Below are 27,393 nucleotides of genomic sequence, written 5' to 3'. Positions count from 1 at the left end.
GTATCCAGAGGACATAAGGATTCGTAACATGTGGTAACATAAATATTAAGAAAAACAGTAAAAAATTTGAATTTGGGTTTCGTGCTGATACTTTAAATTTTGTTAACTTGATGTAATAGACGAACTCCCTTCAAAAAAGAATAACAATGTGTAGCGCTTTTGCTATTTAACAATTTTTACCCGTATTAAACTGTGATAAATATTTTGTGACTAAATTTAAATGGGTTTGAATATTCATTGGTGACCATTAATTATCTCATACATTGCAACATTTTTTTTAAATATCTTACAGGAAAACGATTTTTTTATGTCCTTCCTGTTTGATTATATGTCTCATTGTATTCATACGATTTCAAATAAACTAATTTTAGTGGACGACGTTAATTTGAGCAATTGGAACAACACAAATGCATTTGTTGCAAATATGCAAAAGTGGAATGTTTTCATTGATATACACCATCAAAGTTGAAAAATCGTTAACATTTTACAGCTACGAAATCGGTAAGGGACTACAGTAGAAAAAAGTTGCCGCAAAAAAAATTTGGTTTACAGTAAATAAATTTTGACGTTACGGATGAATTCAGGTTTCGCATTTCTTTTAATTCGTCGTGTTTCAATATGTAACTGTTTTATATTCATATTTAAGTTAAAGCTTTATGTTTAATTTACCTGTTAAAAGACAACACATGTATACCCATTTTTGATTAATGTTGAAATGGATGTACAAATTTGGATTTTCATATCCTTTGGATTTCATTTTCTGTCCATGATTCTATGTAAGTATAGAATATATATATATATATATATATATTTACATAAAGCATACTTTTTTTTCATCAGTTTGATTTCATTTAAACTTTGATACAAATATTGTGTTGGTTTATATAATAGAAAGTTCAGGAAATGTTTTTAGATAATGCAGATGGAAATTCATTTTTAGTGGGCACAATTTTAAAAATGTTATATGTACATTAACACTAGATCCGTTGGATGTGTACAGATCTATACATTCTGTGGTCTGGGAGAACATAATTTATCGATTAGTTTTAATTGATTTTGAACTAGCGCTCAGTAATTGCGAGTACTCTTATGTCGGGGCTTTGTGTCTATAGTTTTTATATATCAAGTTGTTTTTGTGCCTCGTATCGATCTTTTGAGTTAAGCCAATCGGTAATAAGTTTTACAGTTTGTTTTTATGTTGTGTTGTTACACCACTGTCCCGGGTTACGTGGAGGTTGAGCGCTCACAAGCATATTTGAATTTAATTCGGTATTTAATGTTAAAATGTTATAAATTATGTCATTTTATAACATTAAAGCCGTACAGTTGCCTTTAATTGCTTACATCTACTTCATTTGAACTGTGGTGGAGAGTTGTATCATTGGCAATCATACCAAATCTCCTTGTTCTTATATTATGATTACAAACGAGCATTCGATATAAGATAGGAAGATGTGGTATAATTACATATGTGGAAACCCTCCACCAGAGACCAAATGACATAGAATTTAACAGCCATAGGTCACCGTACGGTCTTCAACTATAAGCAAATCCCATACCGTATAGTCAGCTATAATAGGCCCCGAAATGACAAATGTAAAACAATTCAAACGAGAAAACAAACAGCTCGAACGAAAAAAAAATATAATATACAGCAACAAACGATTACCACTGAATTACAGGCCCCTGACTTGGGACAGGCAAGTTTAGAATGTGGCGGGGTTTAACTAGTTTGAAGGCGTTAACCCTTCCTCTAACCTGGGTCAATGGTATCACAGTACAACATAAGAACAAACTATAAAAATCACTTGAAAAGGGCTTAATTCTTCAGATCGATACAAAGTAGAAACACATCTAACAAAAGCACAGACCGGACATTGCAGGTACTTATACAACCCCACAACAAAAAAGATACCAAGTACAGATATGAGAGTACTCGCAGTTACAAATAGCTAGTTCGAGGCCAATAAGAAAATAAAACCAAAAAATCATGCATCTACTAAAGACTAAAAAAAAATATCGCTCAATAATAAATTCTTGAAATAAAAATATGTCGTCTTTGTACGACATACATATTGTTCAATAACACATTTTAAAATGCTTTGAGTGAATAAAATAAAAATCACTGGGTCGACATATCTGCTGGTGATCTGCTTGTTCCCAGGGTCATGATCATGTCTGACTACTTTCAATATTTATCACATATTGAAAGTGAAATTAAAGAACTTAGCGAGACGCCTTTTCTTGATGTATTGAACGAAATGTTTTTTACAAACGGCCTAAAAAGAAATTTGTATTCAAGACATTATATACTAACATAAATTTCGATGTTTATTTTCTTTAAGGTACCAAAATCAAAGTTTTGTTTGGAACTAAATTCCATATTAAGGAGTTTAATGTGGATACTGGCAGTGTAAAGCTACTTGTTGAGAATCCAGGGTTAATGTTTGCCATGGATTTCGATAATAAGAACAAATATATTTATTTTACACAATATGATCATCGTACAATAATGCGGTATGTATAACGTCTTCTATATATATGTTTACTATACACAATTGAGCAACGTACCATATCGCTGTTTTATACAGTGTGATATAGATAAAGATACTTTAAACAATTTGTTCATCGTACTATATCACGGTATGTATATAATATGAAGTAGAAAGGTTAAAGGTTGTTGTTGTCAATATGATGGAATTTTATGCGACTTTCATACAAGTGAGAGGTTTAGCTAGCTACAAAACCAGCTTTAATCCACCATTTTCTACATAAGAAAATGTTTGTACCAAGTCAGGAATATGACAGTTGTTTTCCATTCGTTTGATGTGTTTGAGCGTTTGATTTTGTCATTTGATTAGGGACTTTCCGTTTTGAATTTTCCTCGGAGTTCGGTATTTTTGTTATTTAACTTTTTACTCAATATTTTTTAGATTCAAACAACTGAAATTGATACTTAAGATTTACCAATACAATTAACTGTTTTGTAAATGGAATAGTAGTAGCTTTATTTCTCATTGCATAAAGAAATGGAAATAGAAATAGTTAAACTCGTTTTATAAAACAAACGGATCTACTAACGCACTTGGAAATGCATTACACAAAAATACAGGACAGTCTTCAAATGATAGCAAAAAACTTATCACTTAGTCATGTGTATGTGTATAGACCAGTTACACCAATCACATATACAATTTATATACAACGGAATAAATAAGCATATCTTACACTGTTTGTTACATCTCATAGACCGGAAGGGAAAGAACGTGAATACGTATGATAATCGATGGTTAAGCGTTCGACCGCATTATTTCATATCAACAGTTAAAGTCTTTGAGTTTGTTTTATTGTAATTGGAGTATTCTTATCACGGTATAATTGCTGATTATAGTTTTGTTCTTGTTTTCTATTTTACTGTTATGTTAGAGTGCTGTGATGTACTAATTGTTATTGTATGTTCTACTCTTGTGTATGTTTTACTGTGTAAGGTTTGGTTAGCTATAAAACCGGGTTTAACCCACCATTTGCCTCGGAAAATGCCTGTTTAAGGTAAAGATTATTACAGTTGTTTTTCATCAATTCCGTTGGTTGATAAAGTCTAACCTTTACTTTCATCAGAGTCCACCTTGGAGCAGTTCCGTTAATACCTTTTCATTCGGATCGAAATTATAAACGGGTGGAGCCTTAAGATTCTGTACACTAATTAAATTGTGTAAAATTTTCAAGTAAAGAATTATTATTCCCGGGTTTGGTTTTGTCTGTTTTTCATCTGTTCAATACCCTTGATTGTCTCATTGGTACCTTTTGCTTCGGTTTTTCATTTGTTTTACCGGTCCAATATTTTCATTTAATGTGTTCGTGTTGCTCAATCAGTTATTTGCTCGTGTTGTTCCAGATGACAAAGCATAAAAAGAATTTAGTTTATATGTACAAATCTCATTATTTGAAAGGTCTAACTGAGGAATTGCAATACACAGCAATATTTGGAATCCAACTTTAATCCAAAATCTTTCACGAAGGAGACGTTTTTCGAAAATCAAAAACAAATATTTATTGATTCATGTTGTGAATTACATAAATATGTTGATGAAAATCTCCGCTCTCCATACTGGATAAATAATCTTGAACAAAATTCTTATGAAGAACAATATATATCCGGGTCTTCATGATGTTCTACTTAACATCTTTTCTTTAGTTGTGACCACCATATATTCCACAGTAAAAGATGGCCTTCAGAAATATTGTGTATATTCTACCAGAGATATAAATCAGATCAGAGAATCTGCTCCAAAATCTTGATTCATAAAAGAGTCTAATGCGAGAGTTATAATCGTCTTATGTCAGTTTTGCCCTGGAGAGTTGCAATTTATATTAAAATCATAAATAAACTCTCAAATACATTTTTAGTATACATTTTAAATTGAAATTTAAGAAAGTTCTGAAAAGGCCATTTATTCTCAAAGCTTGTGCAGTAATGCAAATAAATATTTTTTGTTTTTGCTTTGAATTGACATAAATGCATAAAAGGCATGACGATAAAATAACCTTTGATGACTGATAGCTGTTTACATCCTCATTCGTTTGTGTCTCATTGTCCACCATATCATATTACCGTATTCCACATTGAAACTTAACATATTGTTAATTTCAATATAGATTTCCTTATCCAGCACAGAATGCAGTTATACAGAAATTTGTCGACACAGGCAGTGGTCCAGCAGGTATTGCTATCGATTCCGAAAATGGACATGTTTATTGGACTGAATATCAAAGTAACAGGCTTATGCGGTGTAGTGTAACTAGATCAAATGAGGTCCATATAACAACTCTGACAAGCCCCTTTAGTGTACGAATCGATGGATTAAACAGGTATATTTCGTTAACCCTTTTAGTGTACGAATTGATGTAATAAACATGTATATTTCGTTAACCCTTTAAGTGTACAAATCGATGTAATAAACAGGTATATCTCATTAACCCTTTGAGTGTACGAATCGATGTAATAAACAGGTATATTTCGTTAACCTTTTGAGTGTAAGAATCGATGTAATAAACAGGTATATTTCATTAACCCTTTGAGTGTGCAAATCGATGTAATAAACAGGTATATTTCGTTAACCTTTTGAGTGTACGAATCGATGTAATAAACAGGTATATTTCGTTAGCCTTTTTAGTGTACGAATCGATGTAATGAATAGGTATATTTCGTTAACATTTTGAGTGTACAAGTCGATGCAATAAACAGATATATTTCGTTAACCTTGTAAGTGTACGTTTGTGCTCAGAAACTATTGTTTGTCTGTATGTTTTTGATGCACTATTGACTGGTAGTTAAAATGTCGGTTCAAGTTTTCATCTTACACCACTCTGAAACAAAACGATTTCAAGAGTGCCAAATATACGTATGTTGGCACTTGTGTTGTGACTAAAACAGACATTATGACATGTCCGTCTTGATCGTATGTAATATAATGTTTCACATTTTCCATTGGGGGTCGCTCCAGTAATAATCTAGTTTAATATTTCTCGAGTCTATATGCGACTCGTTTACTCAAGTATTCCGTAGTCGTATGTGTATGTTAGCGGCAATAAATGAAATTAGACTTGAAGCTTAAAACCTAGGCAATAAGCTATCCTCTAAGCATTAAGTAATAGCCTAAAATTTTCATGCATTAAGCTTATATCCTGAAATTTAATGCAGATTATTGAATATATTGCCAAACATTGTTTCATGCAATAAGTAAACTTGGAAATTTGGTTCTATCTTCCAAATACATGTACATTCGGTGAAATATTCTTGATATATAGTATTTTCTAAAATTATATTCCAAAGAATAATATACATTCATTAAGAAAATCTTCCATTTCCTATTTTTTTCGTATTCAAAATTATTAACTAGTATTTCTTTTTGGTATTACAAAAATAATAAGTTTTATACAAGTGATTTTATTGAATGGAAAAAGGGACTGAATATTTTATCATAAAAATATTTGAAGACAATACTCACTTCACTGGTCGAAAGTAAAATTACAAAAATACCGAACTCCAAGGAAAAGTCAAAACGGAAATTCTTTTATGAAATGACAAAATCAAAAGCTCAAACAAAAAAAAAACAAATGTAAAACAACTGTCATATTCCTGACTTGGTTCGTAAGGTTTGTGGGTGTTGGTAGTACGTCGTATACTGATCTAAGTAGGAAGCTTATCTTCTGCCCGTCCATTCTCTACATCTCATGCCAACTGATCTTTCTTGGTCTTACCATCTCCCATTTCATATATTACCCTTGTTGTTTCAAGGGCGATCTTCTTCTTCTCCACGACGAACTTTTTGCTGAACAAGTTCCCTTCTATGTCTTACATCTGCGGACTGCCATAATGGTTGCTGAATGTTGCCAAAACCAAGTCGTCCTGATGTTACCACTCCCTCTATGTCTCTATGTCTTAATCGACTAACTGCATCTTCAACAGCACTCTTAGTCACCTATTTTCGTCATGTTCTGATATATATATTTATAAACTTATTACTAGTATTATCCATGATAAAAGTTTTAAAAAATATCTTAAAATATTTTGACAACATGATTTCGAAACGACAGGTTAAAAAATGTGAAACTATGGCCAAGCTTCAAATCTGTGTCCTTTCCTCATCTCTGTGTCCCGTGTCGTCATGAAACTCAAATCCATGGCCTTTTATCAAGTTTCAAATCTGTGTAATTTCCTCAGATTTGTGTTACGTGACGTCACAGATCTGTGTGGAGATACGTCATGACAAACAAACATGTGGCTCCTTGTTTATCTAGGTCCATGTTATATTTTGTTTTAAAGTAGAAGATATCGGAAGATCAAGCAAAACTCATAAGTCGAAGAAAAACTGACATCACCATGAAAAAAAGAAGAACAAGTCCACAAAACACAACATAGTAAACTATTAGATAGACACTTTAAGTTATTTGACTTAATTTTGGGAAAGCAAGTATAAAAATTGGCAGGGTTAAAACAACCAATTCTCCACATAAACAGGGACAGCGGTGTAGCAATATAACATACAAAAAACACTATGAACTCAGTTGAAGAAGGCTTGACTCATATATGTCATCAACATTTAAAGAGACAAAAAGACAAAGACACTAATCATTGATCTGCAAATTATTTACATTCTATTTTTCCGTTTGGCCTCCATGGCTATGTTTCTTTTTTAACGAACCTCATCAAAGCGTTTATGATTAATGTGTCAATAAATTAAGAGAAAACATATTTATTGTGTCTCCTTTAACTATGAGGAATATGACAGATGCCTATCACTCGTTCCGTTGAAAACGTTTGATTTTGTCAGTTATATGGACTTTGCCTTGGAGTTCCGTGATTTTGTCAGTTATATGGACTTTGCCTTGGAGTTCCGTGATTTTGTTATACTCTTTGACTGTTACATTGATTTAAGAATAACAAGAAACAGTAAAACCTTGATAATTAGCCTTAATATTAACGAAAAGATGAAAAAAAAGTTTGTTTATATCTTAAACGGTAAATTTCAATGTATATATACTTTAGCAGTCAATATGTTTCAATGGTTTAAAGTTGAAAGTCCTCAATAGGAATGTTACAGATGTCACCACTAGGTATTTGATCGTCATAGAATATCTGTGTCAAAAAGTTAATCGAATGTAACCTGACCTAATAGATAGATATTCAGTCTGTGATGAATGTACCCTGACCTAATAGATAGATATTCAGTCTGTGATGAATGTAGCATGACCTAATAGATAGATATTCGGTCTGTGATGAATGTACCATGACCTAATAGATAGATATTAAGTCTGTGATGAATGTACCCTGACCTAATAGATAGATATTCAGTCTGTGATGAATGTAGCATGACCTAATAGATAGATATTCAGTCTGTGATGAATGTACCCTGACCTAATAGATAGATATTCAGTCTGTGATGAATGTAGCATGACCTAATAGATAGATATTCGGTCTGTGATGAATGTACCATGACCTAATAGATAGATATTAAGTCTGTGATGAATGTACCATGACCTAATAGATAGATATTCAGTCTGTGATGAATATTTGCACAGTTTTGACTGCTGTGTCCCGGTTGTTGTCACATTGGCCTATTGTGTCTGTTTGGGTTGTTCACCCATTTTTTTCAATATAACGGAACTACAAATAACTATCATACAAGTGGGAGGTTTAGGACAATGCCTGTACCAAGTCAGGAATATGGCAGTTGTTTTCACTTGTTCCGCTGATTCATAACGTACGATTTTGTCAGTTTTAATGGACTTCCCCTTTTTGAATTTACCTTTGAGTTCGGCTTTTTTGTTAAACTTTTCAACGACCAGGGATATGTTCGAATTGTCGTTACCACCATCCTGTTTTCTCTTCCTTGATTGTGACATCACCGAATGAGACTTATCATCGAGTCTGTATTTAAATGACGTCACATCACGGGTGGCACTAGTAAGGAAGGATATGCTTACCTTCCGGCTCTCATAGAATTACCGGATATTGTTTTGAGTTTGCGTTGCTCAGTCTTTGGTTTTTATGTATCGTTTTGTGAAATTGTTTTTCTTTTCATCGTCTTTCATAAAATTGAGAATGGAAATGGGGAATGTGTCAAAGAGACAACAACCCGACCAAAGAGCAGAAAACAGCCGAAGGCCACCAATGGGTCTTCAACACAGCGAGAAAAATCCCGCACGTTTTGCAATGGAGTTGTCAAAATCCCCTCGACTTATGAGTTTGTAATGTTTCCATGGTATCCTACGCCTTTTTTCTGGAAAGAATGCAGCTTGTTTATAATAAACAAAGGACATGAATCCACTTTAAAGCAAAATCTGTGGTTGGTCTAAATATGTATTTGCTTTTGAACACGAATTTACCTTAGAAGAGGGACGAAAGATACCAGAGGGACAGTCAAACTCATAGATCGAAAACAAACTGACAACGTCATGGCCAAAAATAAAAAGACAAACAGACAAATAATAGTACAGATGACACAACATAGAAAACTAAAGACTAAGCAACACGAACCCCACCAAAAACTGGGGGTGATATCCGGTGCTCCGGAAGGGTAAGCAGATCCTACACCACATGTGGCACCCGTCGTGTTGCTTATGTTATTACAAATCCGGTAAATAGTCTAATTCGGTAGGTCACATTCGTGAAAAGGGAAGGGTATTTTAGTTACGACATAAGGAACATATCCGATATCATCTGTGAAACGGTTATTCCATAACGGTCAACCAACTCGTGATGGCGTCCGTAAAATTAACGAAGGGATGATTTCAACTTCACCATTTGGAACTCTTGGATTAATAGCTTCCTTGTGAGTACAAATTATGTGTAGCTAAAATAGTATTGAGTTGAAATTATTACCAAGGTTTTGCCAAAAGCTAAGATTGTCTTTTCCTGGGTAAGAAATATTCGATAAGTTGTGTAAACAGTTAATTTATGATGGAATGGGGACCTCTTGTCATAGCTTTTGGACTCATGACATGTAAATTTGACACAGGTCTGCCACAGCAGAACATTCTGTATCAGTCAATATTTACATTCTACATTATTAAATTATTACATTTAGGGCTAAGAAAAAAGATCCGACGGTTGTCACAGAAATCTAAAACGGTGGATAAATATAAGTATAAACCGTTTTTACAGGTGGATGTACGTCGCTGAACGCTTTATACGAATAATAAAAGCAAGATTTAATTATAGCGAAGCTCATGGCATTGTAGACTTAAAAACACGTGTTGACTATATGGATTTAGGTATGTTTTCTTTATCAATGTAGGCAACAGAAGCTAACATATGATGTGTGAGCCAAGGCTCCGTGTTATAGGCCGTACTTTGGCCTATAATTGTTAACACTTTATACATTGTGACTTGGATGGAGAGTTGTCTCATTGGCACTCATAACTCATCTTATATTTATATATATATATACCACATTAATCGAGGCACATCAGAGTCACAAGCAAAAAACTGAGGGAATCGCATGAACTCCGAAGAATCGAGACCGGGTGCATCGACCTGATATGCGACTCCTGCTATAAATAAGTCTCTATCATGACAAAGATATAAAACAACGACGAAAGTCTACAAAACAATATCCTTTTAACTAAAGACTGTGCAACAAGAATCCTATCAAAAACTGGGATTATGTCAGGTGCTTTGAAATTGTAAACATATCATTCTTCGTTGGACCCGACATGGTTTATATTGCGGCTGGTGGACTGAATGTAATTACAATATACGTGTAAATGAAAAAAAACGTTATCATTAAATACGCTCAAACCCGAACATTTGAAAGTCAAGGATGTCTAAATACGATGAACAAGACCTCCACGAATAACCAAATTCGGGTAAGGTAAACGTGTTATCCAATTTAAAGCCAACTTCATATAACTAAAAGACAATCCTTTAAAACTTATTAATATATCAAATTGTGAACTTTTCATTTTTATGCTGCAACATTCCAGAAGCGCCTGCAAATGGAGTACATATCTCCCAGCTGATACGATATTCCAGGTCTTCCGTTTCCTATCATGTTTTCTTTGATAGAACGTTGCTGCTCACAAGGAAGCTATTAGACAAAGGCAACAGTAGTATACCGCTGTTCGAAATTCATAAATCGATTGAGAAAAAACAAATCCGGGTTACAAACTAAAACTGAGGGAAACACATCAACTATACAAGGAGAACAACGACACAACAGAAACACTAAAATGCAACACACACAGAAACGAGCTATAAGATAACAATAGCCATTTTCCTAACTTGGTACAGGATATTTTAAGAAAAAATGGTGGGTTGAACCTGTTTTTGTGCTAGCCAAACCTCCCGCTTTAATGGCAATGTTAAGTATAACACTAAAATGGCAACATTACATGACAGGACTACAATACAAATAAATGGAAGAACATACAGGCCAGAGAAACACACAAATAAAGAATAGGATAGAACATTACGACAAGCTAATTGTTAAAGGTACCAGGCTTAATATTTAATACGCCAGACGCGTGTTTCGTCTACACAAGACTCACCAGTGACGCTCAGGTCAAAATAGCAAAGAAAGCCAAACAAAGAGGAAGAGCATTGATGAACCAAAATTAAAAAAAGTTGTGCCGAATATGGCTAAAACTATCTGCCTGGGATAAGAAAATCCTTAGTATTTAGAATAATTCATATTTTTGCAAACAGTAAATTTATAAAAATTACCATATAATAGATATACATGTTAACACCGAAGTGGTGACTAACTAAATAAAAACGAATTCGTAAAACAACCTAGATCAGCACCTAAAATCAGTAAAGCCGAACAATGCATTGTATGTTAGCCAAATTGACCGACGCACAAAAGTGACGTCACTGATAAATTTCTAAACAATTCCAAAAAATAGGATAGATTCAAGATTAGGTTTGTAATACTGATATTACATGTATTTAATAACAATCAGAGTTAATGAAACAAATACCTACCTGATTGAAAAAATAGAGAAAGTAGAACAAGAATTAGGAAATCTGTACAATGAAAAAATAAAAGGCAATCAAATAAGATCAAGGGTGAAATGGATTGAAGAGGGAGAAAAAAATACCTCATACTTCTTAGGTCTTGAAAAAGCCAGGCAGTGCAAAAAAACCATTACTAGATTATATGATGTAAACAATAATATAATTACTGATCAAGAAAAAATACTTGACCTTGAAGTTAACTATTATAAAAATTTATATTCCTCTACTAATCCAGATGTTGAAGATACCAAAAAGTACTTAAACGATATTAAAAAATGTCCAAAATTAAGTGATAGTGAAAGTAATTTATGTGAAGGAAAAATCACAGTGCAGGAATGTACAGATGCTATATTTAAAATGAAACTAAATAAAGCTCCAGGTTTAGATGGACTTAATGTTGAATTTTACAGAAGATTTTGGGAAAAAATAAAAGAATTAATTGTATCTGTATTCAATTTTTGCCATGAAAAAGGAGAATTGTCAAATTCACAAAAAGTTGGGGCAATATCATTAATATATAAGAAAGAAGATCCACTTTCTTTAAATAATTATCGTCCAATAACTCTGTTAAATTATGATGTAAAATTGTTAGCTTATGCACTTGCTCAAATATTAAAACTAGTATTACCAAAAATAATTCATACTGACCAAAAAGGTTACATAAAAAACAGATACATAGGCTTCAATATGAGGCAAATACAAGATATTATTGCTTACTCAGAGAACTTTAAAGTAGATGGAGCTATACTTTTTGTTGATTTTTCAAAGGCATTTGACTCCCTTGAATGGAACTTTATGTCAGAAACCTTGGAAAAATTTGGCTTCAAAAGTAGTTTTATAAGATGGATTCAAACAATGTACACAGACATAAAAGGCTGTATACTCAACAATGGTTGGGTGTCCAGCAGTTTTAATATTTTTCGCGGAATTCCACAAGGATGTCGAATTTCTTCGTTAGCTTTCGTATTGGTAGTTGAAATTATGGCAATTAAACTAAGACAAAATAATAGCCTCAATGGTTTAGAGGTGAAATTAGATGGTAAAAACTGCTCACTGAAAATATGTCAACTCGCAGATGATACAACCCTATTTCTCAAATCACCAAAAGATGTTAGTTTAGCAATGAATATAAATGAAACTTTTGGAAGCTTCTCAGGATTACAGTTAAACAGAAATAAAACAGAGGGATTTTGGTTAGGAAAACTCAAACATAGTAGAGACAAATTTGAAAACATAAATTGGAAAACAGATAACATTAAAAGTCTTGGCTTTTACTTTGGTTATAACAATCAAGACTGTCAAAAACTAAACACTGATAAACAGCTAAAAGAATGTGAAAAGATACTATCAAATTGGATGAAAAGAAACTTAACATTAATAGGCAAAATAATAGTAGTAAAATCATTAATTCTTCCAAATTTAACTTATATTGCATCAAACATGTACATACCAAAGGAAATTATACAAAAGTTTAAAACTCTAGTCTATAATTTCATATGGAATGGGAAAAAAGATAAAGTTAAACGTGCAACCCTTTGTAAAGACTATTTGGAAGGTGGGTTAAAAATGATCGACATAGACTTGTATCTCAAAGCACTTCAATTACGGTGGATTTTAAAACTTAAACAAAACTCTGGCGATAATTGGTCAATCATACCCCAAGTTTATCTAAACAAATTTGGTAAAAACCTTTTGATATTCCAAATGAACATTAAAAATGTTAATATGTTAGACAAAAAATCATTTAAATCCATCCCTGAGTTCTATCAGCAATTGATTAAAACTTGGATTAATGTAAAGGGTGGACAGACAAAGATCCCACAAACTTTTCTAGATATAAGAAAGCAGATCTTATGGGGCAATTATAATATACAAACAAAAGGAAAACACTTATTGTTTACTAAATGGATTGAACATAATATTCTGTATGTAAATGACATACTAGATGAAAGAGGTTATATATCAGAAAATAAAATATTACTTAAACTAAAAGATAAACGAGATTGGATTAGAGAATTATCCTTAATAAAGAAAGCTATTCCAAAACATTGGCAGAATATTTTAAAGCAAGAAAGCTCATTTAAAACAAAAGTACATATAAAGAATACCAAAAATCTGCAAATACTACTCAATCATAATATCTATCCAGAAATGAGTAATAAAGAAATATATTCAATATTATTTGCCCCTCATAAACAAGAAAAACCTGTAGGTTATCTTAAGTAAGAAAGAATTTTCAAAGAAAATTTTAACATAAAATTAAAAAGCACTCTTAATTTTATATTTAAATACCTAGATAACAACAAATTTAAAATGTTTAAATGGAAATTACTCCATTTCATCCTTCCATGCAATGAATTATTAGTTCAGTGGAAAGTATTAGAAAACAGTTCATGCAATTTCTGCAAAGAAATTGAAAACTATAAACATGTTTTCATAACATGCCCTTATAATACTAAATACTGGCATGAAATATATAAACTACTACTTTATCTTCAAATAAACAGACACATTCTAAGGCTAGAAAATTTAATAACTGGCTATAAAATATCAGATATAAAATATTTTGATATAAACACCCTTATAACAGTTATATTTTTCTCTATATATAAAGCACATTTTATTTCAAACAAAAAGAGAAACAAAGATAGATATCTTCAAAATTTTCAAAACGGAAATATACGACATTATAAAATTAAATGCGATAAGAAATATCGAAACCGGAAAAATGTTATTAAAGACATCGACATATTGTAACTTGTAAGTGATATCTGTAGGTAATGAGTATGTTTGACAAATCAACACATGCTACTTCCAGTCTATAAATAATATACCACGAGGAGCCAAAAAAAAAATGCATCGCAAATAACCTATTGATTTGTATTTAACATAACTATATGCACCTACCTATATATGTATTTCCATTAACATGGTCAAGCATGTAAGTTTGAAAAATAAATCCTTCAAATTATAAAAGAATAAGTAAATTCCAATTACACAGGTATCCTGTGAGAAAGTAAATACACATAATAATCACAAAATGTAACGGTGAAGATCCGTTATTTTTTCCGATTTGTAAGCAGACAAAAAATCAATGAATCAGTTTATATTGACGTTTATTTATATTATGTATTATGTTTAATTGTATAATACTAACATTTATATATATTTTATTATATATTCTCCCTGGATATATAATAATTTTAAATACACAGGGAAACTTAGCCCAATGCTGTAAGCTAAGTAAATTGTTAAACAGCATTTAGTGCAATAAAGATGATTTAATTGTTAAAAAAAAAAAAAAGTATTTAATAACAATGAAAATAACAATACTTATTAATATAAAATTGTGTAAGTAATAAGATAATTAATTGTATTATCTAGCTATGTCGGTATTTCTTCTAAATCAAACTGAAAACCAAATACATAGTGTACGTTTAGTGGACATAAACTGAAATCTATAAATGAACTGGGCGATAAATTATCATTACCCTCACACACGAATAGAACAGAAAAAAAGTAAGAATTACAAATACAAACGATAAGACAATAACAAATATAACATCGAAACTAAATACATGAATTTTGGATAGAAAAATACCGTGACACGTCTAATAACAAATGCGAATTCAATGCGAATTCACACTCGGCAAAACAGTCACAATCGGGAATAGGTCACGTTCGGTACTTAAACGATCAGACCACGATATGGCAAACCACAATCTAAGACGTGGTACAATTTTCCTTTGTTAGTTTGGACAAAGACACATCGTATGGATCAACCAATTTGTGATGGTGCCCATAGAATTTGCGGAGTTACATTTTTAATCTTTCCTCCTCATAACTTTGTTGGAGCAGTTTCTGCGTAAGGAGCACACCCCTGTATATGAAGTCTGTATAGTGTGAACATGCACGAGCAAAACGTATCAACTGAGATATTTAAACACCATACGAAGGGACAGAGGGTATGTTACTGCTGAGAAATAGGAAATTGATAATTGGAAAGTTATAATCGTCCTGTTTGTCATAGATTTTAGTGTGAAGTCGTCCATCTGTGTCAATATTGAGGAAAAGATCAAGGTATGAAGCAGTCCTTCTAGTATAAGTAGTATCTTTAATTTCAAGTTCACTGGGATATATGAGATGTAAGTATTGGCTGAAATGTGGGTTATTATTAAACCAGATGTTCCAAATGGTGAAGTTGAAATTATCCCTTCGATAATTTTATGGACGCCATCAAGAGTTGGTTGACCATTATGGACTACCTGTTTCACAGATGACAACGGATATGTCCCAATCGTCGTTGCAGCAATCCAGTTTTCATCTTACCGACGGTGACCTAACGAATTAGATTTATCACCGGACTTGCACTTATATGAGTAACATGAAGAGCAGGATATTCTCCCTTTCGGAGAACCGGAGATCACCCCGGTTTTGATGGGGTTCGTGTTGCTCGATATTTAGATTTCAATGTTTGTGTTTAGGTTTTTGACTTTTTTGCTATGGCGTTGTCAGTTGACTTTTGACTCTTAAGTTGAATGTCTCTTTGTATCTTTTGCCTCTTTTACAGTTAGAATTTTTGAGTATTTTACTTCTGATTGTTATTAACAAATGTAGTTCTTTTATAAAGGTATTTGACGTATAGTCTAAACGTCGTTTTACTAGGCGACATCTCAGTCAGTGTTATTGATTATATTTTTTATGTCAAGCTAGAAGTCAGAAAGAGAATGTTCGGTGATATTAACATGAATTAATATGTTCACAAATATGTTAGATATGAATGAAGACAAAGTCTATTGGACAACTTTCCATCATCCTGGTAACTTAAAATCAGCAAGTGTTAGAGGATGTGATGTTAAAACACTTTATACAACAGGGCATACAGATCAATTCTGTCCTATTGGTGTCTATGGTAGTGCCATATTCTATACCAATAACCAAAAGCTATTAATGCTGAATAAAACACAAGGACATTCACCAACTAATGTGTATACCGACAGTAACACCATATACAGTATATATGTGTATCATCAAACAGGTAATACATTGTTTAGATCATTACTCTGTGTTTTTCATTAATTTGCATCTTCAGTTACCCAAATACGAAAGCAAAATTCTCGTAATTATTTACATGTCTATAATACATTGCTTTTTTTCTCAATTTATTTTGTTTTTATTTATTATAATAATTCATTTAGTTAATTTGATTATTTGTACCGTTATTTTATAAAATTGTGCTAGCCATTTCCAAATAATCATGTAATACTTTTGTATTTTATTTTACCACGATATATACATAATATTAGATAATTGATTTTTATTTTATTTTACCACGTTATATACAAAATATCAGGTAAATGATTGAGCAACAACAAAGATATTAAAAAAATAGAAGCAAACTATGATCATTTGTTACGAAAAATGTCGTGGCTCGGTTCGATTTCATTAATGACAAAATTGCATTTTTGAATAGCGATTGTATGTAAAACAAAAACTCATCAATGATACCATACTGGTAATTTGGTACACCAGAGTGAGGCTTCGTATATATAAGTTTAGTTAGTGGCGATATAATCAAAATAGATGGTATTATATTGCAGCTCTGACTGTTATTTTGTGCAAACTTTTATAATTGTGAAAGACAATTTATCTCTGAAAATTGTTCCTTGTAGATTTGTTTTCGTTATAATCAAACAATGATTTTTTTCGCATTGTTTTTGTTATATTGTATCAATGCTTATTTGAGCATTTAAAGTTTATATGTGATAGCTTGTCCGTACATATTCAAGCTACTTAACATATTGCTTACGCTTATTTAACGCAATTCCCATTTTTAACATATCTAATATGATACTTCAATTATTGCTCTTGTTTTCAACTTTATGTAGATAATATATGTTGTTTCCTTTTTAATTTTATGAGGGAAACTTCTTTAAAGATTAGAAACACTTTATTAATCAATGTGAAATATTGCTAATTGATTTGGACTGAATATATATAGCTCATGTGCTTTTAATTTGACAGATTTGATTTGGACTGAAAATATATAACTAATGTGCTTTTTATTTGACAGATTTGTATCATAAATATATACCTTTAAAATAGCCAATTTATTACAATGAATACGTTGTCTCATGTTGATGATATGCAAATGATATGTAAATTTATTATACACTTAAGTTTTTCATTTTCAATTTCTAAGAGGTAAGTAACATTTAGTATTTACAACAAATTATTATATTCAAAACATTATGCATTTAAGTGTCTAAACATGAAGACCTAACTCTGAATGTATTTCAATCACACAAGACTATTCTATTCGTATGTCAGCGATCATTTTTACAAACAAATTTGTTAATAGATAAGAAGTTGTAAATACAGAAATTAATGATTACGTTTTATTTAATGCGACTATTACGTCAGTATCAAGGATTCGCAATACAGTGGCTAAACGGATGATCGAGAACAATAGGAAATTCACTCTTCTGATGAAAAAGTCGAGAAAATCAATAGTAAACAATGCCGGTGACGATACTGATTGAAAGTTATTTCTAAACAACTAGCGTACATTTTGAATAAATTATTTGTTAAACTGAGAAAATAGACAAGCACAGACAAGATGTTTTATGTTCATTATTTACATTATTCATTATTCATTTGCATTAGAAGCTTGTGAAACTGAAATTCAAAAAAATGTTAATCTTTGATGCATATTGTTTAAAAAAAATAGTCCTTAGCCTGTTACAATTTTCCAAAATATACCTATTTTTCACATCTTAATTTTACGAGTACACCGGTCTGTTTTTGTCAAGTCAACTTTCAATATAGAAATGTTGTCTTTTCGTGAATATAACAATTAAAAAGTAATTCCTGTACAGGTTAGAAAATTAAAGATAAATATTCTTATAAAGTAGGTTATCCGTTAAAAGAATTTTACAAAAAAAAATTATACACTTTTTAAAGGTCGTTGATTTCTGTACATGTATATGAGGTCATCTCGATCTATTTACATTCAATGTTTACATCGGGATAAGGTATGTTTGAATTTGCTTAGTAACTTAATTTCAAAAGTGTTAATCTTTGCTGCATATGAATTGATTTCATTGAAATTTTTGTCCATGAACTTTACTGATCTAACTGTACATATATACGGATAATTCGCGTGATCCGGAGAGATATACAGCCAGTAGAAAATAAATTGAAGTAGGTACTCAAGGAATTTATTCGCATAGCAACATTTTAATTCAAATTTACGAAAGCGCATATAACCTGATGTACTCGTCGTTTGTTGTTTTATTAAGGAAATGATAACAATATATGAAAATTTGTTTTTATTTCAATCTAATTTTATTGTTACTATTTACCAGAATGTTTCTTATGATTCTTTTTAAAACGAGCCAAACATTGAACAGATCAAGATTTTTGTGGAGGAGGTAATATTTTGTCACTAGATTTCCCTCTGAACAATAACGCATTACTTTCTGAATTGACAGTAATTAAATCATAGTTTCCCGAAGATACACTAATAGAAATTTAGAGCAAAAGCATATCTGTTTTTAATTCTAAACTGTAATAAACAGATCTTAATTTGCGTCGCGTGTGATGCATGCCTGCAGGAGTATCATTACCCAGTCGTTATCCATTCACGTTCTATTTGATTTCATATGAAGTCCTCGTGTATTTCATTGGTTGGTTATGTTCAAAATTGGTATTCGAGTGTTGAACATCGAAATCCTACTGTTGTCATTTATTTTTTCACTTTTACTGGTTTTTTTCTTAGAAAAACTTGAACGGAAGCAGTGTCAAAAAGTCTGAATTTATTCCAGAATCACGTGACATTACTAAACTAGAGGAAAATTTCGGAACAGCATGGTCTAAACGGAAAATCCGGATTTTATCTCAGATGCGTTTAGGAAAACACAAAATCAAGACATCTGTAAAGGTAAAGGAATTATGACTTTCAGAATAAACATGTATCGGCAGGCATACAAGTAGCACTATGTGTTTAAGTGCAAACCATAAAAATAAAGGGTAACTTTGATGAAATGCGATAGCTTTAGTCCTTCTCAGCCTGGAACCGTGTACAGTTCAGTCGTGAAATGCTTTATTTTTTTTACCATGCTACAGGAACTCATAAAAACAGAGAATTACTCATGTAATCAGAATTGGTGCAGAAATGGGGAGTTTCAACCCCGTAGCCAGTACTTCAGTACTGAAATTAAAATAGGGATATTGTTTTCCTGAAATTTGCTGTTTTGAAATTATCTTATATTACGGAATATATCTCCCTTATGCAAACCTCTTATTGTCCGTCCATACTTTTCGTCCTTTTTGGTTTTATCAAAACATTTTTAAATAAGTTTTGGATTTTAGAATATTTTGGGCTCGATAATCACCTAAGAGAGAGGCGAAAGATACCAAAGGGATATTCAAACTCATAAGTCGAAAATAAACTGACAACGCCATAGCTATAAAGAAAAAGACAAACAGACACACCAGTACACAAAACACAACATAGAAAACTAAAAGACTGAGCAACACGATTCCCACCAAAAACTGGGGTGATCTCAGGTGCTCAGGAATGGTAAGCAGATCCTGCTCCACATGTGGCACCAGTCGTGTTGCCCATGTTAGTTCAAACCCGGTAATAAGTCTAATTCGGTAGGTCACAATCGGGGAAAAAGGGGCGGGATTGTAATTACGATATTTGGAACATATCTGCTATCATCTGTGAAGCGGATATTCCATAACGGTCAACCAACTTGTGATGGCGTCCGTAAAGTTTACGAAGGGATGATTTCAACTTTACTACTTGGAGCTCTTGGTTTTATAATTCCTTGTGAGCAGCAACCCTCTATCAAGGAAATCATGATAGGAAATACAAGCCCTGTAATATCGTATCAACTGGGAGATATATATTCCGTATGCAGGCGCCGCTGGAATATTGCTACATAGAAATGGAAAATTCACAATTGGGAAGCTGAAATCATCTCTTTTGTCGTAAAGTTTTGGTTTCAACCGATCCTCATTGTCAATTTCTAGATGTAAGTCAAGATATGAGGCAGACTTAACTGTATCTGTTGTATCCTTAATCTCAAGTTCGATGGGATAGATGCGTTCAACATAGTCACCAAATTATGGATTATTTAGTGAGAGAACATCATCCATACAGTGGAAATGAAGTTAAAGGATACTGCTAACCTCTTTTCTTTCTTCCTAAGAAGTTCCATTATGAAGTCAGCCTCATATGAATAAAGGAACAAGTCGGCAAGAAGAGGGGCACAGTTGGTTCCCATGGGGATGCCGATTGTTTGCTGAAAACACGTCCTCCAAACGTAACAAATATGTTGTCAATCAATAAATCAATCATCTTGATAATGTCCGTTTCAAAGGATTTTTTATTTGAATCAGAGTGATTTGTTTACAATGTAGGATTTATCCCTCCCTAAGACAAGATACATGTATCTACGTTTGCCATTATTTTGATGAAACAAAGTAGGACCAACTAGTTTGGAATGGGGAATGCCTGTGTAAAGTCTAGAAAATACAAATGTTTTAATAATATCGCAAGATGAAGGAGCCTTAGATTTTATGTACTCTAAAGATCTTTGGAATTTTTTAGTATCCACATCTGATTCACGCCACCTCTAGACTAGGTAGTTTCACAATAACTTTGAAGCCCGGCTTTGATTGCTGATAAAAATTGATATTACTAATTTACAAAGAGGTTTCGTGGAGCACTTGGAAGAGCCAGCAATGTAACGTTGTCTGTAAGGACACTTAATATGTAGTTTAGGTATCCAATACAATGATGGAAGATCCAGTTCTTCATCTTTGGTTGAAATTCCAAAGGAGACATTTATTGTCTAAATGCATATCTGATGCTGTTAAATGGGTACTATAGTTGTTGTAAGTATCTATCAATGTTTATTCAAATTTAAGATATATAAACAGCGTGTTAAAGGTGCATTGACAGTTATTCGTTTATTTAATCAGCAGGAATACAGATGGATGTCACAGATCTAGACAATGCGTTTACTTTTCTACATTGGCTAGAGGTATAGGGGGAGGGTTGAGATCTCATAAACATGTTTAACCCCGCCGCATTTTTGCGCCTGTCCCAAGTCAGGAGCCTCTAGCCTTTGTTAGTCTTGTATTATTTTTAATTTTAGTTTCTTGTGTACAATTTGGAGTTTAGTATGGCGTTCATTATCACTGAACTAGTATATACATTTGTTTAGGGGCCAGCTGAAGGACGCCTCCGGGTGCAGGAATTTCTCGCTGCATTGAAGACCTGTTGGTGGCCTTCTGCTGTTGTCTGTTCTGTGGTCGGGTTGTTGTCTCTTTGACACATTCCCCATTTCCATTCTCAATTTTATAGTGTAAAAAGGTGTCTAAAAAAGGGCTAGAATAATAACCAATATTGACTCAATTGTAATGTAAGGTTTGTGACATTTAATGGTTACAGGACATAAAATATCACCTTCTAACAATTGCAGTGTCTCGGAGCTTAGAATTGATAAAAGCATTTTATTGATTCCATTTTTTGGAAATTTAAAGAGGGAAGGCTGCACAAGAGACAATATTCCCAAAATACCTTTTATTTTTGGCCTTTCAACTGTTGTGATTGGAGCGCCACTGATGAGTCTTATGCAGACGAAACGTGCAAATGATTTCCTGCTATTTTTGATTCGTTCACCGAATAGTTACAATAGGAAAGTTGAGCTGTCAAATTATCATTGACTAAGTACACTACATTTTAAAAGTGTCACTTACAGATGTTTAAACAAAAAGTGTCACTTACAGATGTTAAAACAAAAAGTGTCACTTACAGATGTTAAAACAAAAAGTGTCACTTACAGATGTTAAAACAAAAAGTGTTACTTACAGATGTTTAAACAAAAAGTGTTACTTACAGATGTTTAAACAAAAAGTGTCACTTACAGATGTTTAAACAAAAAGTGTCACTTACAGATGTTTAAACAAAAAGTGTCACTTACAGATGTTTAAACAAAAAGTGTCACTTACAGATGTTTAAACAAAAAGTGTCACTTACAGATGTTTAAACAAAAAGTGTCACTTACAGATGTTTAAACAAAAAGTGTTAAAAGTTTAAAAAACCAACAATTACAGTTATATCATCTTTTCAAATTCTATTACGCATATATATATATATATATAATATATATAATGTCAAAAAATAGCAACAATCAACATCCAATCTATTTAGGCGTGGATCAGCTTGTGAAAATAAACTGATACAGTTACTGAATTAAAATTATATAAATGTCTAAGAATATAACTTAAACACTCTAATTGATACATTAAAAAGTTCTATTAGATTTTAAATAGAAATCCGCAATATTTCGCTAGACAAACTAGCTTCATCAGGCGTGTGCATCTATCAAGGTGAAATCGGATGCATGACAAACAAATATTTTTGTAGCTTAACCTACACAAAGCTGGAGTAAAAGTATAACATATTAATTGATGTTCTATAAAAAAAAAATATTTGTGTAGCTTAAACTACACAAAGTTGGAGTAAAAGTTTAACATATTTATTGATGTTCTCTAAATTGTACAAATTTCATGATTATTGTTTTGATTTTTTTTATATAATATATTTCAACAAACCGACCACCCCTGAAAACCGGTCGTATTCCGTGGTCCGACGGGCGGCCGGTTTTGAGAAGTTTCACTGTATATATAAATCATGAATGTTATAATGGTCCAATCAAGCTGTGAGTAGTAGGAACATGATACACTTGTGAACGAATAAATTTAAAACAATGCAGAGTGGTAAAAAAAGGTTTCGTTGTTCATGGACATATTATGACCATATACATCAGAAATATATATTAGTGTATGAAGAAAACAACGGCTGGATGTGGTGTGTAACTGAATGGCCGGGGTCAATGATAGTAACTATTACTAATAAACAAAGGCGGACAAACAGTACAATTTCCGTAATCATGTTTTCTTTATATATTGTATTAATGATTTGGTAAACTAACTACGTATACTTATGCATTAACTGGGTAGTTTCCTTGGTTATCCAGTGACTTTTCACAGGAATACTCGGCCTAGCGTTGTACGTTGAGTTATTTGTTATTTGTTTTTTTTTTTTCTATTATTACAGAAACATGAGCAAAGAAAAGTACAATAAAGATGGGGAATAAAGAGAATATTCAACATGCCAAAGTTTATGTCAAAACATAACCTTATGATTTCTGAAGATATCTAAAGGTAACGAAATATGAAGATATATGTTGTACTGAAAACTTAAATCTGCATATCATCTATTATCATCCATACTCAAATGGCTTTGTGTGAAATCAGTTGGTCAGGACTAGTGTAATGCATGAAACCTTGACATCCTTCACAGAACTGATTTATATATCTGTGTTAACAGCGAAACGAACGTATCTATAGTGTGACTCCTACTTTTTGACAATGGCTTAATTAAAACATATATATATGTAACAAAGTATGATTGGTCCTTTTAAAAAATAGAATATTTGTAACTACGTTGTCATTTCTTTCGGACTAGTCGTTTCAATCTGTCTTTAAGTTTAGAATGGGTATACGAGTGTAAAAGGTGGAAAAGTCAAACGTGTTTATTATTATTGCAAGAGGATAGAGATTCAGATTGCATGCACTCTAAAAAAATAAAAAAATATCAAACTCAATTAAATGGATAAGTCCATCAAAAATTACAAAATCATACTTTATCAACCAACGGAACGAATGGAAAGCAATTGCCATATTACTAATTTGGCATTTTCCAAAGTAAATGGTAGGTTAAACCTGGTTTTACAGCTAGCATAACCTTCCACTTGTATGACAGTTGTTTATAGTTCTACTTTATTGACAAAATTTAGTGAGCAACTAATGAGAAATAATGATATTTCCAATTTATCAGTATTCACATCTCATTAACACTGCCGTTAGAGTGGGTAGTTTAACAGTATCTCCAAAGACTGCTTTATTGATGATAAAATTGATGTTAATAGTTTTGTGAGTCATTTGGGATTAACAGGTGGGACGAAAATAATTGTCTCAATGTATTGCTTAACATTTTGTTATTTGTTGAACTTGGTGTTGACAGCACATCTTTGATTGTCTTGCCAATTGTTTTGGTTTTTTTTTTGTTCTGTTTTAGACACGGTTCTATTTATTGGTTGACACTTGTCTATTATTACTGACTCTGTGCCGATCTGTAGATGTTATTGTTATTTTTTTTTGTGTGCCAATGGATAGATAACTGTGTAACTTATGTATACTACTAATCTTCTTTCATTTTAATTGTGTACATGACAGTTTGTCAATCAACACACAAATTACATAGCAACGGGAAAAAGTTCATTCCATTTGTCAATATTCATGGTATGTAATAACGGTGGTTATAAACATGAGGCAATAGATAGAAAGACTCCAGCTCCCTCAGGCAACTCCCTCAGGCAAAGTTGGCCTAGATGGATTTGACTATTTTTAGGTCCTATTTGGTTTATTGCTCTTCAACATTCTCGGTCCTTATACATCTTTGGCTTTCAAATATTCGGCTTTGAGCGTTCCTGATGAAGGTAAATCCAGAAAAGCGCTTCGGACGCATGAAATTTATAAAGTGTTGTTTTCATTTTTTTCAGGAAACAGTAGCATGATAAAGTGCTGAGTTGGAACGTTACTCTTACATATATACTTGGGAGTTTGACTCTATTGACGAACAGCAACGGACTATAAAGTCAACTGTGTTGAATGGACACATTTGATAGGTATATTTTTAAACACCCTCAGCATGAATCTTGCCTCATATTTGAAATTATATGACAGTCATATGAATGGATGGTCCGATGCATTGAAAAACAATGTTTAAGTTATTACTTTCATAGGAAACATTAGTGAACAAGCAATACACATGATGCTTACGTTGCAGTTATTTATTAACGAATGAGCTTCGTAGGGTGGTCTCGTGGTAGCGCGTTCGCCTCGAGTGCGAGAGGTCGTGGGTTCGAACCTCGACCGGGTCAAACCAAAGACTTTAAAATTGGTATTTGCTGCTTCTCCGCTTGGCACGCGCCTTTAAGATGTAAGAGCAAAGACTGGTCGGCTCGGAGTCAGAATAATGTGTCCGGGTAAGGTGACATGTCTTCCTGCGAACTGTTATCTTGTGAACTAGCACGTTAAACATCCGGTTCAGCGTGTCGGTCTAGTACAAAACAGGGTTGATATTCATATTACATTAACATGTTATCGTCCTGAAGATGCATATCAATTTGCCGCTGGACGTTAGGCAGCCATCCATCATCATCATCGTAGGAACAGAAAAAGAACTTGTATTTAACATTTATTGCCGAAATCTCATTTGATTAATACACATGCAGGTACAAGTAGAGAAGCATTTCTAACGATAATTTGAATAACTTCCTTTTCGGCAAACACTTTCCTTTTATTCATAAAAACAACGATTAAGTTTTACCAATGCGTAAGTGTTAACTGTCAATATAGAAATCAGTTGATATTTTGGAGGAAATCATTATTTTTAACAAAGGATACAAACTATCAATTTTCAGTTGCAAATAATGGTTTTCATAGTTCTGCGAAAATATAGTGTAGCTTTTAGTGGACAACTAAACTTTCACCTGGTATAAATTAAAAACTTTACGTACACTATAGAAATTAAATCATGAGTTATCTTATTACATTTGAATATAACACATTCAAAGCGTATCTTATTACATATAATGTGACGTTCATCTCAAAGGCATTAAATTAATTGAGAATTTATTATATCAACGCTGTAACAATCGCCTTGCAAAAAATGTATGTGTGTTCATCAAACAAAATCAATTTCCATTATTATTTTTGAAAAGAGTACATCCCCAATCTTTATGGGTTTCATGTTGCTCAGTTTATAGCTTTTGGTGAATTATTTTGTAAACTGTAATTTTTTTTTGTTGTTGCCATGGTTTCTCTTCGATTTTTTTAATTTGATTTTCCAATTGGTTTCTTTCTCTTTTTTTTTACAGTTGATGACTAAGATTTGATTAATATCAGTAAAGTTCAAAGGATGTCTGACAAACGAGAAACTCAGTATTCCGTCACCTTCCCATTAGTCGTTGGAGCATTTCCACGATTCGTGACATACCTCCGTTGATAAAATTAGAAAATATAAAACAAAAGATGTTTTAGTCTCTATTGTGCAAATACAGGATTAAGTTCCACAAGCTTAAGTCTTTAGACTATAGACTTTAGAATATGGCAGTTGTTATCAAATAGTCCGTTTCTATGTATGTTGGCGTTTGTTTTTGTTGCAGTTCAGTGTTTCTATTAATCCTTAGTTTTCCTCTTATAGTTGATGTGTTTCCCTCGGTTTTGGTTTGTGACCCGGATTTGTTTTCGCTTACTCGATTTATGACTATTGAACAGCGGTATACTACTGTTGCCTTTATTAGACATCCTTGGCTTTCGAATTTTGGGTACAAGCGTTCACATAGTGAACGTTAATCATGAAAAGCGCTTCCAACGCATCGAGTTAACAACGTCTTGTTTTCCTTGTCTAGCAATGGACTGATACCGCTGCTGGTTGACCGCTAGTGCGAAATGATAGCAACAGCTTAGTTATCAGTGCTTCGACACATATATGATTCTGTTAAGTACTCAATGGATTATTTTTGAGATGATTAAAAACTCTAAAGAACCATCTTGCTATTTCATTTTATTTCCTACCAATCATGTAGCGTCTTAGTTATTTTAGCATTTAATTTTTCGGATTTGGAACGTCCACGAGGAAGAAGTTAAAATTACACAAAAGTGTGTCGGATGAACCAAATTTATAAACAGTTATTTTGATTCGCACATTGCATGCTGTACAA

General features: G+C 32.5%; 1 long non-coding RNA gene across 7 annotated transcripts; it reads left to right on the top strand.

Moving 5' to 3' along the window:
- Positions 1-336: 336 nt before the first annotated feature.
- LOC127705253 (uncharacterized) lies at positions 337-27,221 on the top strand. Of its 7 annotated transcripts, none has more exons than XR_007983770.1 (9): positions 573-776; positions 2,346-2,517; positions 4,657-4,869; positions 9,668-9,777; positions 16,296-18,954; positions 19,348-19,463; positions 23,661-23,767; positions 25,168-25,293; positions 26,548-27,221. It is a non-coding gene; the product is annotated as an uncharacterized LOC127705253 (long non-coding RNA). The 7 variants fall into 7 exon arrangements; XR_007983766.1 differs by having other exon boundaries at positions 19,302-19,463; XR_007983767.1 differs by lacking the exon at positions 573-776 and adding an exon at positions 337-501 and having other exon boundaries at positions 16,296-19,463.
- The last annotated feature ends 172 nt before the right edge of the window (positions 27,222-27,393 follow it).

Source organism: Mytilus californianus, unplaced genomic scaffold, assembly GCF_021869535.1.
Source record: "Mytilus californianus isolate M0D057914Y unplaced genomic scaffold, xbMytCali1.0.p SCAF_6, whole genome shotgun sequence".
Taxonomy (NCBI): domain Eukaryota; kingdom Metazoa; phylum Mollusca; class Bivalvia; order Mytilida; family Mytilidae; genus Mytilus; species Mytilus californianus.
The sequence above is the reverse complement of the archived record's forward strand: the minus strand, read 5'-3'. Positions and strand labels throughout refer to the sequence as shown.